This window comes from Cryptomeria japonica, chromosome 7 (genome assembly GCF_030272615.1).
Source record: "Cryptomeria japonica chromosome 7, Sugi_1.0, whole genome shotgun sequence".
Taxonomy (NCBI): Eukaryota; Viridiplantae; Streptophyta; class Pinopsida; order Cupressales; family Cupressaceae; genus Cryptomeria; species Cryptomeria japonica.
Window position 1 is genome coordinate 105,052,276 of NC_081411.1, and position 8,506 is coordinate 105,060,781.

The window sequence follows — 8,506 nt, forward strand, 5'->3', positions numbered from 1 at the left end:
CTATGCTCTTGCACTAAACTTTTCACAAATATCCTCAATCAATAGAATGGGTGGGCTTATATAAAAAGGTGTCTAGTAATGTTCGATGTCTTTGGACATAAGTTCATTCTACAATGACTCACTTAACAGCCTTGTAACTTATGGCGGGGCCCATATGTCCTTTCGGCAAGTTACACTGTAGGAACATCTATACCCAAGGCTACAGATTTTGCTCTCACTTATTTTCTATAGTATCTCAAAGGATTTACCACACGAGGTCATTTCCAAGAGTGATGTATCTCTTAGCAGACCTCTCTTAAAAAGATAAAATTTTGAGTGTTACTAATACTTTTCTCTTGCACCTAGGACCATGAAAGCCAAGGGTGAGGATAGTGTGTGTTAGAAGTAGGACCACTTGACAAACGTTTTGCACAAGTGTGCCAATTAGAAAAAGCACTTGTTCTAATTAACCAAATTTATAGCAATGTGATCTAACTATTTGGAGATGTTGCTCCAACAAAAATGGTGTTCTCTTTATCCTTCAATGGTAAAATGTTTTGTAATCTAGGAAATTGAAATCCTGGTCAACTGAATTGAGAACATGTTTTGCTTGAAGTAAATCTATTTGAACTTTGAAGGGACAAGTGGCTTGTTCTTTTTAATTTTGCCAAAAATGAAGTGTTGATTGTGATTTTTAGCGTGATGCAAGAAATAAAATTTGTCTGGTTGATTTTAAGTATCGATAAGAATTGTTCCTAACTTGCAAAAATGAATCTTGTTTGGTTTGTAGTTCGTGGTTCTTTTTAACTTGACAAGTGAGATTCTTTTTTATAAGCCCAAACAAAAGATATTATTCATTTTAAGAGCCCAAATTTCAAGTGAAGTTGATTTTAACCAAGAAAAGAAAGTGAATTCATTTTATCCTAACTTGAAAGACAAAGTTAGCAACACAAATAAATTTACTTCCTAAGCTTAAATTTTTGAAAATCCTTAAAATGAGAATAGTCCAAACCTGCACAAAAGATAATTAGTTAGTAAAATCCGCATGTTTGGTGGGCTTCTACAAGCCTAAGAATTTTTTATTTTCAGTTACAAAGAAATATTTTACAACTCTCTATTACAATAGCCCTACTTTGTGTGAAAATAGAAGCGCTATTTAACATGAAAGTGCCAAAACACAGACAATAGCACTAAAAGAAGTGCAAATGCACTAAAAAAAGAGACAATAGCACTAAAAGAACTCTATCAAACAAAATTAACTGTCAAATAGCGAGGTGAAAGCACTAAAACTAGGAACAATAGTGCTATTTGATGGTCAATAGTGCTAGGAGATGGACAATAGCCCCAGTTGGGGGACAATAGTGCTATTAGTAGGAACAATAGCCAAAGTAACAACTTGCAAAGTCGCTAAAGTGAGAACAAAGGCGTAAAAGCATGACCTGTGTGTCAATTAAAAAAAAAAAAAATTCTAAGTAGTTTTCAAAAAAAAGTCTTTGTGTTGGATTCACGTTGGGTTCACCAAATGATACTCTACAAAAAGGATTGTTAGGAAATCTATTTGATGGCAACACACACACAAGAGCACAAGAAACAAATGTTAGATGTTAGTGTTAGCAATCAAAGATCAAATACTATCCTAAGCAAGCATATCAAGAGAGATACTAAATAGGAAATGGAAAGCATGCAAAGATAAAAGAAGTAAACTAAACTCCTCCAAATGCTGACCAAAACATTCATAGTGGCTCCTCCCTTGTTCCTCTCCTCTCCAAGTTCCAAATGAGTGTAGCTCTCAACAACTTTTTTCACTATGGATGTCTTATGGAGGTTCAAGATTGTATGATTATGAAAGTATGCAAATGTGAACAAACTAAAACAAGATATTATCTAATTATCTAATGTTAATTTTAGCCCAAAAAGATAGATGTAAATGATTATGCTAAATGCTCTCTATATTTCACTATAAATTAGATGCATGAGCAGTTGTGTATTGTGAAAATGAGGAATGTGAGCTCTATTTATATCAAAAATGGAGCAATGGATGGTTGAGATTGAGTAATCTGAGCAAGGGCCAAGATTGATGAATTTGTGATCCATGTGAGGGCTTTCAACCCAATCCCAAGATGACAAGTGTCAACATGAGAGGGTTTGAGAGGAGATGAAAGAGGCATTAAATGCCTGAGATGACATGAGGGTTAACTTGGGAAGTAAGGTTAATGTTGAATTGAATGAATAAATTCATTATCCAATAAATAATGTCTTTATCCAATGAATAAACTCTTGTGCAAGAGTTCGTGAGGATAACCATGGTCAAAGCAATGAATGCTTGAGAAGACACATGGGTTACATGGGGGTTGAGTTAGAGGGAAAGTCTCTAACCATGTGGGTGAGTTGAGTTAATCATAAATGGTTATGTAAGAGCCATTAATGGTCATGTAAGAGCCATTAGTGGTTTGGAAGACTTTAGAGGTTAGCTTGTTGAACACATAAAGCATTAAATGCTTTTCAAAGACTTTGGAGGCTTTGAGAAGTGACTTCGAGTTGCTTAGGAATGTGATAATAATTAGGAGATGGATTAGGCTAATTAGGAATGATTAGAAAGTGGTTAGCAGAGTCTAGAAGGGGATTTAGGATTGCAAGTGGGTTTGGTGGGTGAGGGAAAATAGGATTTTATTTAAAATAAAATTAATTTATTTCTATTGTGGTTGCAACTTGAATTTGTAGGAAAGTGCAAGTGGGGGGGGGGTTTAATGATTTAAATAAATGTTTTTATTTATTTATTTAAAAGAAGAAAGCAGTTTGGAATTAAATAAATATAATTTATTTAATTAATTGGTTTAGAGGATGTAGTTTAATGAATTAATTTAAATAAACTCGATAATTTATTTAATTAATAATAGAAGAGATTGGGGATGAATTAATTAAATGTTAATTTAATTAACTATTGGCTAGTGGATTATTAATCAAATACATAGTAAATATTCATTTAATTAACTGGACATATTTATGTGACTACACAAACATATGCACAAAGATCAATTTGAGCACCAAAATGTTGTTCTCTCAAGAAGCCACTGACATGTAGGTGCTCTCATTTTATTATCATAACTATAGAAAGAATATATAACCAACATCATAAGTTTGTATTAAGAATTAATTATTGAAAAGATGGGACAAATTATTAATTGTTATATTTTTGAAAGATTGAGTGTATAAATCATATTTAAACTTGAATCAAGGTTGTGTAATACATTATTGATGGATCTAATTTGAAGAGGTGGCAATCTATTAGTAAATGAAATGTAGATGACTAAACAATCAATTTATTTTATTTGTGTGTTGATATTGACTAAACAAGCAACAAAAAACAACCAACCAGCTACATGAAAAAATTAAGACTATCATAGGCCTCTTTCTCCAGCATTAACACAGTGTTTGCGGCTTCCTTGAGGTCGAGAGGATCCTGAGGTATAGATACCTCCACAGCCTTGGTGCTTTGTCTAGTCCTCCTCGTGGTGCGAGGAATATCCTTGGAGTTAGAGACCCCAATATCCATCTCCAAATCCATGAAGCTCCCGTCATTGTGCATTTTCTCCAATCATGCCACCATAGTCGACATATTGGTAGTGGACACCCTCAACATAGCCACACTGTTCTCCATGATCTTCTTGATAGTAGTCTCAATTTTCTACATTTTCAAGCTGATCTCCCCAAACTTTTCATCATATCTGTACTTAAAAAGCTCTATAGCCTCACCATTTTTCTGAAGGCATTATAGTATCATTCTTTTTTCATCTTCTTTCCATAGGGCACACTCATTTCTTTCATAAACACTTCCTTCCCCTATTCCTTTTTTTTTGCTTGACCTTCTTTCTCCACAACCCCTGCAATCCCTTCCATCTTAGCTAAGGAAGTTCTCTGCTTAATATGCAGAGTCTTAATTTCATGAAACACCTAACATTGGAATTGATACATGTCAACTGAGGCACTTCTTGCAGTTCCCAGTATATTGAACATCGTTTTAGGCTTGTCTTGTAAGTCTTGGCAATCCAAGTCTATTGGTTTTGATTCCTGGTTTTCAAAAACTTTAGGAGGCTTCTTATCCACAGTATCATAATCAGATAAAATAATCCTCTTACCCTTCCCCTTGGGCTTCACCTTGCAACTAGAGGTTTCCTCCACTAATAAGATATCGTTGTTCTTCTTGGGGATTCGAACCCTCTTCTCAGGGGGGTTAGAGGCGATATCCTGACATCAGACTCTGAATCATCTGAATCATCACTAGGGATATAATCCTCCTCTTTATCATCTAGACTAGCCTTTACCCTATTAACCCTAGCTTCCAAATGCTCATATATCAAAAAGATTAAACCCTAATGAACCAAAGGGATTAAATTAGGGTTCTTGATGTGGTCACCCAGATAGTCATTAAGGGAAAAAACCCAATAAAAGGGAAAGAAAACCTTATTCCCATATCTAAAATGATTCAGAAACACAAAATGGTAGCTATAAACTTTAGTAAACCTCCCATCAAAAGTAAAAAAATCTATTATCACTTTCAACATTTTATGCCACAAGCTTTCTACTTGGTTGGGAGTGAAGTAGATCCTATCGTTCTTGACAAGCCTCTCCTTTTCATCTTCATTCTTGGGAAATGTCTTCAATGCATTGTCAAAGAATTTTCTATCCCAGAAGAATTTAGCCTCTTCCATCAACAACCCAGTCACCTCTGCAACCACGTTCTCATCCAATTTCACCACCTACCCAAATAGAGTGAATTTCTTCTTGTTCCATCCCTTGACAAAGAGTTTGGAAATATGGACCTTTTTTCCATGTAGCTTCTCCATATAACCTATTATCCCCCTTTCTATAATCTTCTCCAAACTTGTTATTCCTTCTTCAAATCTTCATAGTTCGTCGGCTCAATTCTGTTAATATTTCCCCCATGGTTTTAGTAGTTTCAACTACCCTTCCTTTGCTAGATAAAAAATAGACTCTACAAAAACAACAGAGAATTGAAGAGTCAAGGCAGAGCAAACACATAATTGCCCACAAAGCATGCAGGATAGTCCACCTCATGTAGTCTAGAAACTTCCCACCAACTCTACCATCATTAATAAAATAGCTTGATCGAAGGGCTATCATGAGATAATAAGGGAGCAACCTTTCCATTTATGCGATCGAAAAATAATTTCTCCTTAGCTTCTAAAGACATATTTCTTTCACCTTGCCAAAAAAAAGGGACCGATAACTTAACTCCTATGTTGGCAAAAGTGTCTACAACCTTATTTTCTTCCCTATAGGTATGCAATATAACACACCTATCGAGGCCTTCAATAATTTTAAGGGCCCTTGTGATAATGTTTTTTATTTTCCAAGAAGGCTTAGCCAAACCTTTTAGACATTTGATAATATTTAAGGAATCCCCCTCTATCCAAACTTTTTTAAACTGTAATTTATCAATGATTATAAGAATCTCCATAGTTGTCATAGCTTCTTCTATGTGATTGGACTAGGAGCCCAAAGGAAGGTCCACTGTATCCACACAACACCCTCTAGAATCTCTAACCACTCCCCCCCCCTCCAGCAGGTCTAGGGTTACCCTTAGCTACCCCATTGAAATTAACTTTCACCCATCCCTCTGGGGGGTAAATCCAGAAAATATTGTCTCTAGATTTCTTTCCTTTGACTTTTCTAATATCATCCTCTAACCCCCAATCCATAGAGTTCCTCTCATCATCCTTAGAAATAGAAGTGGAAGGAAGATGGTTAATACCACTGCAAATTAGTTCTTCATATTTTATTTAATTGATATACACACCTTGTCAAAAACAATCTCAAGTGTACAAAATGATTCCTTGAATATTTTGTTGTTTCTTTCCTTCCAAGAATACCATGATGCATAGGGAAACAACAGGGACCAAATAATTTTGATAAAAGTATTTGAAGAGGGACACTTCCATTGAACAAAGAAATCTTCCACCTTATCCGAAAAGACCCAAGCTATCTTCCATTTCATCAAGATCAAACTCCAAATGTCAACCATGAAGGGGTAGTGAAGTACAAGGTCAGAGACAAATTCTTCAGCATTGAGACACAAATGACATCTATTTGGGATCAAGAAACCTCTCTTACTTAAGTTGATATTTAGTTAATATTATTCTTTATTCATGATATTTAGTCAATTAAATTGATTATTTTATCAATACTCTTGATTGATAGTTAATTATAATAAATTTTTTGTAGAATTGAGTTATTTGATATAATTTGGATACTAGATTGAATTGATAGAAAATAAAACTTAGTTAACTCATGAGGTCTAATTGATAAATTTAATGGATATTATGGTATGTGAGATGGGACATGATTCATTTTATTCAAATATTTGATGGACATGCAAAATATTAGGTGGATTTTAATACTTAATTAATTTATTTGAATGTAAGGGATTATAAATTATTAAATAAAACAAATCTCCATTGAGTTTAATGAATAAAGGTAATATTGATGATGATGCATAATAAAATAATAATGAATACCTAAGACTGATATTACTATGAAAGTGGATTTTAGTGTCTAGATTTTACTTAAATCTTTGAGACAATGTTTGAAGTATCGTTCTTTTAAATTATAGAAAAAGTAATTGTGAAGAATGGATTAGAATATAAAAAATGATCATATGTCAAAATATAGACAATAATAATGGGTCAATGTAGATGAAGAAAGTGATAGCATGATCCACTTGAGTGGAAGAAGTATTGAAGGATTCAATAATTGATGATTTCTTGTCAAGAGATAATTTGAGAAAAAAATATACAAGTGAGTTCTTCACCTTGAAAAAATATGAGTAAAAATTGATGAAAGATATAAAATAGTGAATTAAAATAAAATAGAAACTAAAAATATGGATGTAAGAAAGAATAATCGATTATAAAATGGGATATCCATGGATAATGGATGCATGATAATTTATGAACTAATGATTATGAATTTATTATGAATGGGGTGCGTGGGTGTTCTTTGAAAATATTTTTTATTCTAACATGTGGAGAGAAAAAATATTTTAATTTAGTAATATGTGTTATTCTCTATGGTACATAAGACTAGGTAATAATGTATCTAGTACATGGACTCATTACAGGAAAACAAGCAAGTGGATGCTCCAAAACTCACAAGGCATTTAATGACTTGATAGGTCCTATGGTGCAACAAATAAAATCCATAAGGATGAATCATATACATATCACAATTTTTTGACCTTGGTTAGTCTTCTATGGGAAAAACTAATATACATAGCATGCAAAATGAAAAAGATCATACTCTAATACATATATACTAGCAAAATCACTTCGTGTTACATAATAATAATAACCATCTTTAGTAGCCATAGTATGGTTCAAAAGATCAACCAAAAATTAAAAGATCAATTATCAACTAAGGCATTGTTATTTTTGCTAATATGTTGAAAATATGAATCAATTAAATAATGGCTTAGAATTTGTGGAATAATATATCCTATTAATGAAAATGATGGATGGCACCTTATATGAGGAATGATATATCATTTGAAGATGGAGGATGAAAAAATATGTACAAATGGATGTTATAAAGGTTTATTAAGTTCGTGATTTAATATAGTGGGTATGATGTTTCGAGTGTGTAGTTTGTACAAGTATGAAAGGACATGTGTCTTTTGATGTTCTGAATATATTAAAATGGGAGAGGCCTAAATATTTACATATTTGTAAGGAAAAAACATAAAAAGAAAGGGCTCACGAGGGGTGAGAACCTAAGAAAAAAATCCTACTACCAAAAAAGGGAAACCAACATGCTTCCACTAATACTAGCGAACTCAGAGGCCAGAACCAAACATCAGACAAAGAAACAAAAAAAAAAAAAAAAGTAGAAACACTCTCCCATTGAAAGCACAAACCTATGGCTTACTTGGTGGGAGAGAACTCCAACTTCCTCTCTATACAAATATCTTTACCTTTCTCTAATACAATGATCTTTTTGAAAGAATCTTTTCCAAAAGAAATGGCCTGGAAGCCCGATGTGTCTTTCACTATTTATACAGATGCTTCAAGCCCCATCATAGATGAGGAATCCAAATGTCTTCTTTTTGTGGTCCATTTCCTCGCTATTTCTTCTTGGATATCACAAAGAGCAACATAGTTGTTCTCTATAATCTCCTTGTTCTGATAAAAAAATGATCTCCATTTTCCTCCTCATTGTGTCTTGGTTTTTCTATTGTCCCTACACCATGTCAACCAAGTCATTCATATTCTTACTTTGGTCAATTTTATTACTGATCTCCTTCACAAATTTGTTTAATGCTTCCCATTTAACAATCATCACAATAAATTTTCCCATTTCCAACCAAGCCCTTTTCTCTTTCTCCTCCTTCGCCAAACTTGAGGCTTTGGAATTTGCATCCATAATAGCTTCAATCCTATTTATTTTATATTTTTCGACCTCAAATTATTCTAGAAGCTAGCAGATGGTGGGTTCATGCTTATTGAACCCCCCA